Here is a 12616-nt window from a genome sequence, read left to right on the forward strand (position 1 = left end):
ACACTGCCTCAAAAGAAGCGCGGCCGCGCTCAGGGCGCGCATATCGCATACTGTTCTGTAAAACACGTATAACTTTTTGCACAGAGATTGGTTCGGGCTCCATAATATATATTTGGAAAGCTATTTCAAAGGCCTACAACTTTCATGCTTTTAGTTTTCCCAAATTCCTTACACATTTTCACTAAACCCCGCTGGAATACAAACCTTCTGCAAACTTAGTCGGTTTTGTCAAATCTTATGCACCTCACTTTCCATCTTGATTTTGAAACAACTATTTTCTCCTATAATCATCCCTCTAGGACTTCATATGTCTAAAATATCAAATTAATACCCATTTAACATATCCACACCTAGTACGAATGTACGGGGTGTTACATTAATACTAGTTATTAATTTTTGTCTCAAGTTACTCATAAAGCGGTCAAGATCCGAATCTATTGTTTTTGATTTGTTCTTTGAGTAAAGGCGTTTGATTTCTTCAATAAATCAAAATGTTGTTGCTTGGATCTTGTCAAGGCTATAGAACTTGCATTCTTGAAAGTTCTTGGAATTCTTTCCCTGAATTTTTCCATATCCTTTATTTTCTGCACTTTAATTCTAGTCGCTCTATTTCTTATTGTTATTGCTTTTGCATTTACTTCTTAAATTCTTACTCTAGTTTGGATTCCCGACCTTGCTGTTATCATTAACTCTCTCATAACATGGCACGACATCACCCTTCGTGCATTAACACTCACAAAACAGGACACGATATCACCCTTCGTGCATTAACACTCTTCCTCACCAAAACAATGAACAATAACAACAGGGAGAGAAATATCAAGAACAAGTCTTACTTCAACAATTGGTTCCACAATACCAACCTCAACCTTGAATCAGTACTCAATCAATACCAAAATCCGTAAATATGATAGGAACGATCAACATATCGATAAACTAGACGAAACACGGGTAATATGATCACGAAAGGCAACAAATACAAGAATAAGACTCACTCGCATGCTATGACCCGTCAACAACAAATAGGTACTCGTCACCTCACCTATACGTCGTACCCAACATTCAAACACGTAGCAAATAGGCAAATAAGACCTATTCCCTCAAGCCAAGGTTAACCACGACACTTACCTTGCTCCAACGGCCAAACTCAAAGCTCAACCACGGCTTTTCCTCTCAAACGAGCCTCCAAACAAGTAGAATCTAGAAAATTACCAACCAAACGATTCAAATAAAGCCTTAGGAACTACCCACGATTGCAAAGATTCAATTTAGGCCATTTTTGAAAAAGTCAACACCTAGGTCTGCTTGGTCCAAACCCGAAATTCGGACCAAAATCTGATTATCCATTCAACCCCGAACCCGGTTATATGATTCGTTTTGGAATCCAACCTCAATTTGAGGTCTAAATCCTCAATTTATCAAATCCTAAGTTTCTACCCAAAATTCCCCAATTCCACAATGAAAACCTTAGATTTTAGGTTAAAGATTTGTGAAATGTAACGAAGGATTGAAAGAAAATGAATTAGAATCACTTAACAATATTTTGGGGAAGAAATAAAAATCGCCTAGAGGGTTTCTTGTTTTGAAAGTTTTGAAAAATGACAAAAAATCCCATCTAAGTCAAGTTTTACCAGCAGCAGATGTTGCAAATGCGACCCGGGCTTCGCATGCAAATGCGAGAAATCCATCGCGTTTGCGAAGAATCCCACATTTCTGCTACCTTCGCAAATGCAAAGGAAAGTTCACAAGTGCGAACTAAGCTGGCCGCAAATGCGACCCCACGATCGCAAATGCGAAGATTGCCCCTCCTAGACCCATATCGCAAATGCGACGAGTATTTTTGCAAATGCGAACTTGTATGGCCCAGCTTCTCTTTGCATTTGCGATGAAAGCTCGCAAATGTGAACCCCTCAGAGGTCGCAATTGCGATGCCTGATCTCGCAAATATGCGAGATCAGAGGTCTGCAACAATATTAGATACACCAGCGATTCTTCCAAGTCTAATTTTACTCTGTAGCCTATCCGAAACTCACTCGAGCCCTCGGGGCTCTAAATAAAAAGTGCACACTAATATAAAAACATCATGCGAACTTCCTCGCGTGATCAAATCGCCAAAATAACACCTAGAACTACGAATTTAGCACCAAATCAAATGAAATTTTTAAGAAAATTTTGAAACTTCTAATTTCTCAACCGGACGTCCGAAACACGTCAAACCAACTTCGTTTCTCACCAAATTTCACAAACAAGTTATAAATATGGTATTTGACCTATACCGGGTTCCAGAACCAAAATACGGATCCGTTATCCAAAAGTCAAACTTTGGTCAAACACTGCAAATTCATTAAGCCTTTAACTCTTAAATTTTGACAAAGTCCGATATCTCAGGCTAGGGACTTCCGACTTCGATTTCGGGCATATGCCCAATTTCCAAATCACAATACAGACCCATAGGGACCCTCAAAATATGAGTTCGGGTCCGTTTACCAAAAATATTGGCCGAAGTCAACTCAAATGAAGTTTTAGGCAAAAATTCTTATTTTTATCAACTTTCAACATAAAAGCTTTCCGGAAACACGCCCAGATTGCGCATGCAAATTGTTGAGGGTAAAAATGAGATTTTTAAGGGTTAAAACCACAGAATTGAGTTCTAAAACATAAGATGACCTTTCGGGTCATCGCATTTGAGCCTGTAACTTAGAAAACTTGTTCAAAGTTTGAAGATAATTTTGTATTGAGCTTTTTACGATAGTTTGTGATCTCTTCTTATCTATGTTAGATTTATTTGTAAGATCCCTACTAATGTATTTAAGTTTCTAAGTGTTCAATTACTTACCTATATCTGCATTAAATATTATTACATTAATTTTCAATATCCAGACTTGGTATAATTCTGCCTCATGTGGGGATGTTTCGCTTTCTTGAGAAAGAGATAATCTGCCATTCCTCACCTTTATGTGGCAATACATGTGGCTGTCTGTTGTCTCTTTTGTTGGTATGAGCTGGTACTTCTGTTTGGGTGGATGATGGCTTGGTATAAGGACAATGTAGAATTATGTGTCCTAGTCTGCCACAATTCTTGCAAAAGAAATTTTCACCTTCGCATTGAATTAGCTATTTGTGTGGACCGATGAAGATGTAGGGTTTGACTGGTGTATCCATAGGTACCCCAACGCAGAGTCGTGCATATCTCCCCCTAAAAGTGGCAGCTGTGCAAGCGTCGATCTTAAGGAGTCGTCCAATCTTATTTTCAATCTTCTGTAGGACTAGACTATCACAGAACTTTGTTGGAAGGTGTCACGACCCAAACCGAAGGGTCACGACGGGCACCCGGTACCTTAATCAACTAAGTACCAACGTAACAAATCTTTCTTATCGTAATATCATCGGTAACTGGGCCAACATGGCCAAAACTCGTAATGTATAACTATAAGTGGGAAAGCACTGTATACATTGAACCATCTTTCTTAAACATGAATAAATATGGGCCGTCAATGCCTCTGACATACTGTACAAAATGAATCTCTGTCTACAAAGTCTTTAAGAGTATTTGACATTAAATGGGACAGGGTACCGGCCTACCCATAAGTCTGTAGCAGAATTATGACACAGTGACTCATAGACTCGGCTGCACTCCGAATGAGGTAGAGTATTACCGATCCTTCGCTGAATGCTAAACTCGTCTACTATGAGGGCTCGTCAAACTGAGTGTCTATACTTGCAGGCATAAATGCAGCGTCCCCAACAAAGGACGTCAGTACGAATAATGTACCGAGTATGTAAGACACATGAATAAGTATATAAAAGACATGTAAGAAACATGGAGTACATGACTCAACCTGTAAGTCTGGATGATTCTGTAAATCATAAAATACTTATAGTGTCATGCATATGCATATGAATGTCATGTCGTGCATAGGTACATGTGTTCATAACATCATCAAGCCTCTAAGGGCATCCCATCATATCATCTCGGCCACTGTGGGAAAAATCATCAACGTATACCAGCTGATCCAGTGGTGGTGCGTATATAACACCGTAACCTTTTCCCATATCCCATATACATATAATATACATATATATGCCTATATAACTCCATCTGGTCATGGGTCAATGTACATGCATAAATGAATGCAATGCATGAGAAGTACGTCAATAAAATCTCTCGGAATGTTATAAGACCATTATGCCTTTGAGTAATATCATGAAGTAAACTTTTTTTTCAACTTACGTATTTTTTTGAGACCCATAATAGAAGATGTAATAATAAGACACATGGGAATTTAAGAACATAGGCATCTCTAATACTTCTTTGAATAGAGTCATTTATTGTATCACGACCCAAATCGATGGGCCGCGTCGGGTGCCCGAGTCCTACCTGTCGAACACCCTTAAGAATGCGTCTAAGATATAAACATAAATAACATACGTGAGGGAAACCTATCCAAAAGACATATATACATATACATGCGGACTATAGTGGGGCGATCCGGCAAGGCTACTATAGACAACTATATACCCAAAACTGAAAGCCGACAAAGCCACATACTATCCAACTATACATAACTGTCTACAGACCTCTATTAGAATATACAACTGTACAAGGACGGGACTGGGCCCCATCATACCCATATATGTACACAAACATATCGTACCAAGATCAAAAGTAGCTCTGGATCAAATGGAGCGCACCAACTCTCGCTGATCAAGGATCCTAAGGAGGGGGACCGTCAGCTTGTCTACATGCTCCTGCGGGCATGAAATGCAGGCCCCCGAAAGAAGGGCGTCAGTACGAATAATGTACTGAGTATGTAAGGCATGAAAATTAGTACATAAAAGACATAGATGAAACATGGAACAAGGAATTCCACCTGTAAGTCTGAATCACTGTGTAAATCCTGAAACATTTATAATGTCATGCACGTGCGTATAAATGTCATGCCATGCATCGGTATAGGTGTACATAACATCATCAAGCCTCTGAGGGCATCCCATCATATCATCTCGGCCACTATGGGTAACATCATCAACATATACCAGCTGATTAGGTGGTGGTGTGTATATAACGCCGTAACCTTTTTCCCATATCCCATATACATATAAATACGCGTATATAACGCCATCTGGTCATGGGTCAATGTACATGTATAAATGAATACAATGCATGAGAAGTACGTCAATAAAATCTCTCAGAACGTCATAAGACCATTATACCTCTGATTAATATCATGAAATAAACTTTATAAACTTACGTATTTTCTGAGACCCATGAACAGATGATAAAATACTAGGATACATGGGGAATCAAGAACATAGGCATCTCTAGCATTTCTATGAATAGAGTCATTTATGGAAGTTGTGCATTTGCTCGTTTCATTTGTATCGTATGGAACATGCCAAAAGGAAAGAAGGGATAGCCTTAACATACCTGAGCCGGTTCTCTGGAAAATCCTTCTAACACACGACAATTGCGACAAAACTCGTGACGGCAAGATCGGAGTAGGGAAAATCCGTATGATATTCTTGAGAAAGATTATACCGGGCTTCTTTAAAGTCACGTGACTAAGATGCTTAAGGAATTTCCTTTCTTGAATTCTTGAATCCTTGCGTGAATGTCCACTGCTTACTTAGATATAAGACCTTTCTTTTGAATTAGAGAGGTGTTAGGCTTTAAATGTTATAACTAAGCCACATATTACTTAAATGTCCTACCTTTTCACTCAAATGTAATAGTCATAATATGGTCAAGGTCTTGCTGCCACGTTAGATCCCTTGGTCTTTATCCAAAGACCTTAAATTAACCATCCACCAACTCCCTAATCAATTTATTAATTCCCCACCAATCCAATATTTAACCAATAACCCACATAATTAAGAATTATCTCAAATTACTTAAAATACTACTCACTTGACATACTTTATGTATCCTACTATCATGGTCATGTGGTACCTTGTATGACACTAGTCCATAAATACTGTGTATTGCAGCTCAGACCGTATTTTATCCCAAATCGACAACCTTCAACGAAACTCATTTTTCTTGATTCGTTTACCCTTTATCTTTCACAATACTTACTTATCATTCGTTATACATATCATAAATGCGTATAACCTCAAGATAATCTCATCCCCGAGTCTATGTCGATTAACTGAAGACGAAACTTTAACGTACGAAACCCGAGGTGTAACATATGGAAGTTGTGCATTTGCTCGTTTCATTTGTGTCGTATAGATCATGCCAAAAGGAAAGAAGGGATAGACTCAACATACCTGAACCAGTTCTCTTGACAATCTTTCTAACACATGACAATCGTGACAAAACACGTGACGGCAAGATCGGAGCAGAAAAAAATCTGTATGATATTCTTGAGAAAGATTATACTGTATTCTCTTAGAATTGCAAGTCACGTTGCTATTACATAACGTAATCTCATATGGATTTGTGTTGTAGCTTCATCCACACTTTGTCATAATCTTTATCCGCATTGTTGTAGTACTAAATTTTTGACTCCACAAGTAAAGCTCCAAATAACCATGAAAGAACATTTGAAAGTGCAAATCTCCATACAATTAAATCACATGTGCCCTCTTTGCCATGACCACTAGGAAGATAACAATCACCTTTTTATTTATTGCAAGGTTTCTCTGCAGCTTCATCCATAAGCTTTTCCCTCTTGAATTGTGTATAATAATCTCTTATCTTGGAGATTTGTGGGGCCCCGCTTTGTGGCTTAGCTGGCCAAAGACTCCTCCACATTTTGCCACCTTTTAAGTGATTTTAAGAGTAAAATTTTGTGACTTGTTGGCTTCCACGTTAGGAGCACTTAGTCTTATCCATATTATGCTTAATTACTCAATTAGCTTAGTTATTTAAATAATCTCCCACTAAAAATCCATAATTACTCAATTATCCACATTATTAAGAATTATCTCAAATTACTTAAAATACTACTCACTTTTAACATACCTTATACACCTTACTATCATGGTCATGTGGTACCTTGTATGACACTAGTCCATAAATACGGGGTATTATTGCTCGGACCGTATTTTATCCCAAATTGTCAAACTTCGACGAAACTCATTTTCTTCGATTTGCTTACCCTCTCTCCTTCACGAATTTACTCATCACTTGTTTGAAATAGCATAATACTTATAATCTCCAAATAATCTTGTCCTTGAACTGATGTCAGTTATCTTATGACAAATTTAACATACAATACTATAGGGTATAACATCATCGTAATATAATACTGCGGAGCGTAGCATCATCGTAATATAATATTGCGGAGCGTAATATCGATGTAATACTGCGAGACATAACATCATTCCCCCCTTTGGAACATTCGTCCTCGAATGTTAACTGATGCACTTATCATTTTCATAACCTATGTCTTCTGAATACTTTAGTACGCTCCTTGCTATCTAGGCTACTGTTCTGTGAATAAATTCAAAGGCCAAGGCATTCTCCCCTTTAGGCCTCTTTCTCATACCACGACTTGTGGTCGGAATCCTTCCAATCTCGTAACTGTTGCTACCTTCTGTCATGCAGCCTGTACGACTCTGACCTTGTAAGTGCGCCTATGCGACTCTTCTTTCCTTTTTCCTTTGATTTTTTGCCATTACTGAAGTTCTTCGCTCAGCACTTTGTCGAACCTACGAAGACCCGGTAATCTATCCGCACGACTTCAATGCCATAATTCTTACTTCGATTTATCGTTACTGAGGTTTGCTATCAAACTCCAGGTTACTCTCGTTGCTTCTTATCATAGATGTATAAATCCAAGTCCTCCAATGCTTCCTTATTACCGTTCATCTAAAGGATGGAATACTTATCTCCTATATCTCTCTTGTACCTTTGATATTAAGAGTGATTCTGCTATGTTCTTAATCACGATTTCTATAATCCTCTGGGTCCAATAATCAAACTCCTAATTTACTTGGTTGATATAACTCTTTAGTTTCTTCTTCCCTCTGATCAACCTTTATGTAGGCTTAAGCTATCTTCCGATCTGCGGCTCATGGTATTACTTTAGCCTTTCATGGACGCTATAGAAAATCCAGGATACAATCTTCTAACAATTCAATCCTTTGTCTATGACCTTGGCTCAATTCTTTCTTTTAACTTATACCGGAGTCTTCTACGGCTGTATGAATGTCTATATATATGTTGCATGGATAATACTGCAAAATATTAAGTGCGTTCATAACATAAGTAACTCTGGATCATTGATCGAATAATTCCTTTCATTCCATCTCATCTTTCTTCAAACGTAAGCAATTATTTTTCCTGATCTTTCTGCCCCTTTGTCACGTGCATACTTAGCTTATCTTAGTTTCCACGCATGCCAGAATTTTCGTGCAACTCATATGGTCTCGAATATTACTATTGACTTTACTTCCCGTTCTTCAAGTTACTATGTAGGTTGAAGCCTTCTTCCTTATTTCCTCAGCTAGTCTTTCGTTGTAATATTCAGGGAGGACCCTCTGACTCTTGTAAAGCTGCGAGCTTACTACATCGTATACTCGACGAAAATTTTGATGTCCTTCCTCGCCTATAATTATCCGTAGTTACTTACCTCCATGCCCTTGTGCTTGTAGGGTTGCTTCTAATACGGAATCGTATCGAAAACACGAATAATGCAAAAATAGACGGAATTAAAAAGATAGAAGATTAGGGTTTAAAATAGAGAAAGACAAGAACCTAACTATGAACTAGTTAGACCCCTTGAACTTACTATGATAAACACTAATCGAGGAAGAACGCTAATAAGAAACACGGATTAAGCTAAGTAAAGAATGCAATCCAAAACCCCTAGATGATATGTCAACTAGAATAATGAATTAACGTTCAAATACAAAAGATAATCTAAGAGTATGAACATGAACTCATACATGATAAACCTAACATAGATAATCTAAAAACATGGTAAATAAAGAGAAATAAAAGATAGAGGAACTCGATTCTGCATGATGCTTATGATGAGTAAATGTAAAGTCTTCAGCAGATCATGTGTGTACTAAGACATGTAAGCTTCTTGTTAAAGAGCCCAAAGGCATGAATATCTATCCACCCATATGGTGAAAAGCACGAGAGAATCTGAAGGTGCAAGTTTCAACAAGTAAAAGAAGCAAGGTGAAGAAAGGTACAAGGTACCCAGTTAGTAAAGATGAACATTACCTACAATTCAGGAAGAGAGATATAAGCATTTTGAGTTACCTTGAACAGTAACAGAGGTATGTACAATTGGCCACACCGATCTCAGTTATGCCCTATGGGAGCTAATAGATGTGGTTTAAGAGAGGGACGGGATATCAGGATCCGACTGGGGTTAGAGTAACCCAAAATGGTGGATGGATTGTTTGCGTTAGTTGACACTTCCGAAGAATATTGCAAATGTGCTAATAGATCTCCTTGTGAGACACCCAGATGGTGCACTCTAGAATAGTACAGCTAGATATGAATACTAGAATGTTCAAAAAAAAAATTAAAGATAGGCACCGAAATCTTGGAAGGGATAAATATTATCTTAGCGTGGCTCCCGTCCCTAGTAGAGAGAGAATGTTAGGCGATCCGAAGAGAAAGTGTATGGAGCAAGGGGAGCTAAAAGCAAAAGAATATCTTATTGAAGTTTTTGAAATAAAGTGATAGACAGAAATTTTAGCAGGGAGATAAGAAGAGAGATAATGAAGCATTATGAGTAAGATGTGATACATGGATGACAACGGTAGATAAAAAAAATGACAATATTACAGAGTTTATAGTCAAGGGAAGGAAAAGACGAGAGGTGACAGGCCTTGAGGCAACAAAAGAATATAGGTCATAAAGTCACATCCTCATTTCGAGAAATAAGTTCGTGATTGCAACACGACTATTATAAGGAAAAGTTAGACCCAGAGTAATAGAAATTAGTATGGATTGGTGAACAAGATAAACTAGATATGAATTAGGGACTAAGTGATTTGATAATAGTCGGCATCATGAGAATTTCATATTGCATTCCAGCGATAATAGAATGGACAACTGAAGAATATTCATGAGAAATTCAGAGAATGGTCATTCAGGAAGACGCTTCCCTAAAGCAAGCAATGTGAGCAAAGTTAAGCTTAAGGGACTGTATATGCCAGTTACACTAAGTGTCACCCTCGCGAGTAAGGAAATTTGTTATCCTTGGTACAAAAGGATTACCGAAGGCGAGTAAGGGTCATCGATGATGTGAGAAGTCGCCAAGGATGAACAGGTAAAACATCTATACGTAGATCATCGTAACACTAAATCTTAGTACTCCCCTAAAGGGGGGGGGGGGAATATGGAGTGATGTGGCATTAAGTCAGAATCAAGTGGTTCTAGTAACTATGGAATGTTAAAGGAAGAATGCGATAAAAATGAGAAAGGGATGAGACTACACTTATTCAAATCCTACGGATATGCTACGATTCCAGAATATTATGCAAACACAACGTCAAGGAGAGGAAGTAAGGGTTCCTGCCGAGATGTTATTAATAGATAAGGAGCCAGTGCAGGACGTAAGTTAAGATAAATAAAATGACCCAAGAACGATTACGCTGAATATTGATATGAGAATGTGCCAACGATTAGTTAGTAGTTGATTCAGGAAGGGCCTAGTTATGGCTACACAAAGAGGATATAGACAAATCAATAGATCGTGCAAGATAAACAAAGTGAACCCCAACATGGAGAATTCAGTCTCGTAAATATGACAATCGTGACCTTGAGAAATATTCAGCTAGGAGTTAGGGTAGTTAAAGATACCGTATGAGTGTTATGCAAAATAAAAGAAAGTCCCACTGGGAAGATAGTCAAAACTTCAGTTCAGAAGCAACCGTACGAGCACATGAGTGTGGAGGTAAGTAACTAAGGACAATTATAGGTGAGTACGAACATCAAAAATTCTGTCGGGTAAACGATATAACAAGCCTATAACTTTACAAGAGCCAGAAGGTCTCCCTAACTACTACAACAAAAGACTAGCTGAGGAAATAAGGAAGAAGGCTTCAACCTAAGCACATTGACCTAAAGAAGAAATAGTCGTGTAACAACAGTCTTACAACAACATTGTAAGCACTCCAAAAGAAATGGCACCTACCGTGGCTAAAGAACGGGAAGTAAAGTCAAAAGTAATATTTGAGATCATGTGAGTTGCACGAAAATTCCGGCATGCGTGGGAACTAAGATAAGCTAAGTATACATGCAACAAGGGGGCAGAGAGACCAGGAAAAGTAATAGTTGACGGCTAAAGAAAGATGAGAAGAAACGAAAGGAATTATTCGATCAATGATCCAGAGTTAGTTACGTAATGAACACACTTAAGATTTTGGAGTATTATGCAGCATATATGTTGACAATCATACAGACGTAGAAGACTCTGGTAAAACTAAAAGAAAGAATTGAGTCTAGGTCATCGACAATGGATTAAATTGTTAAAAGATTGTATCATGGATATTCCATAGCGTCCATGAAAGATTGAAAGGCTAAAGTAATAACTAATACCATGAGCCGCAGATCAAAAGGTAGCTTAAGCCTATATGAAGGCTGATCAGAAGGAAGAGGAAACTAAGGAGTTACATCAACCAAGTAAATCAGGAGTCTGATTATTGGCCCCATACAATTATAGAAATCGTGATTGAGAACATTGCAGGATCATCTTTAATATCATAAGCACAAGAGAGATAGTACAACAACCATATTCTATAACGGCTCTACGATAAAGCAGTTAAAAAAGTACCAGCCTCATAAGAAGTCAGTATGAAGCTCAACTGGATTGTGTATGTACCAGAGGTACAAGTATTTTAATAGAGCTTCAAGTTGTGGATGTGAATTATACCTATGTGGAAGGGAGATCATGAAAAAGATAGAAGATGTGATGCAAGATTTTAAGGTAAGTAAGGCAAAGGTGAACAACGTACGAAATACTCAAATGCAGAAGGTTGTCAATAGTCCATACTTCGGATAGAAGGCTAGAAGCGCGGGGATTCAGTATCCAGGAATGATAGCGGCATCGCCAGTGGTATATCTTCCAGCCTATGGTTTCTAGGTATCGAGAGGTCTAGTTAAGAGAGTAAACAAAGAGTTAGAGATGATGTGATGTCTCGCTTGATGTTCCAGAATAACATAAGGAAATCGGTCGCAAGCTAAAGTATGGTAGAGCGACAAGGTTTTAGGAAGACAGGAGCAAGGATAAAGAAAGGGCGAGTGAGAAGGTGACAAGAATGGATAAGTCCTCAGGATTAAGCCTATGAAAACAAGAGAGCTAATGGTTTCTCTAAGTTATAGAAAGCTTAGTATAGCCTAAATGAACTCAAAGGAGTCCAAGACTAGTAGCATTTAAAAGAGATGGAATGCTGCCCTGGTAATAGAATGGGGGTGTAATTGTGACAAATAAAGGATGAAGAAGAAGAAAAAAAAGGGATTTCACAAATTGTACAGGCTTAAAATAACCATGTAAGTGAACCACATTGGGATGCTATGAGATACGGTTATGGAAGTATAGTATCGTATCGCCCCCAGGTGGATCAGGAAAGTCACTTCAAATGTTCCACGATGCAACGTGAGCCCTAGTGATTACGTAAGAGGCTTCAAGTGATCATTGGTAGA

The sequence above is a fragment of the Nicotiana attenuata genome, chromosome 12 (genome assembly GCF_001879085.1).
Source record: "Nicotiana attenuata strain UT chromosome 12, NIATTr2, whole genome shotgun sequence".
NCBI lineage: Eukaryota > Viridiplantae > Streptophyta > Magnoliopsida > Solanales > Solanaceae > Nicotiana > Nicotiana attenuata.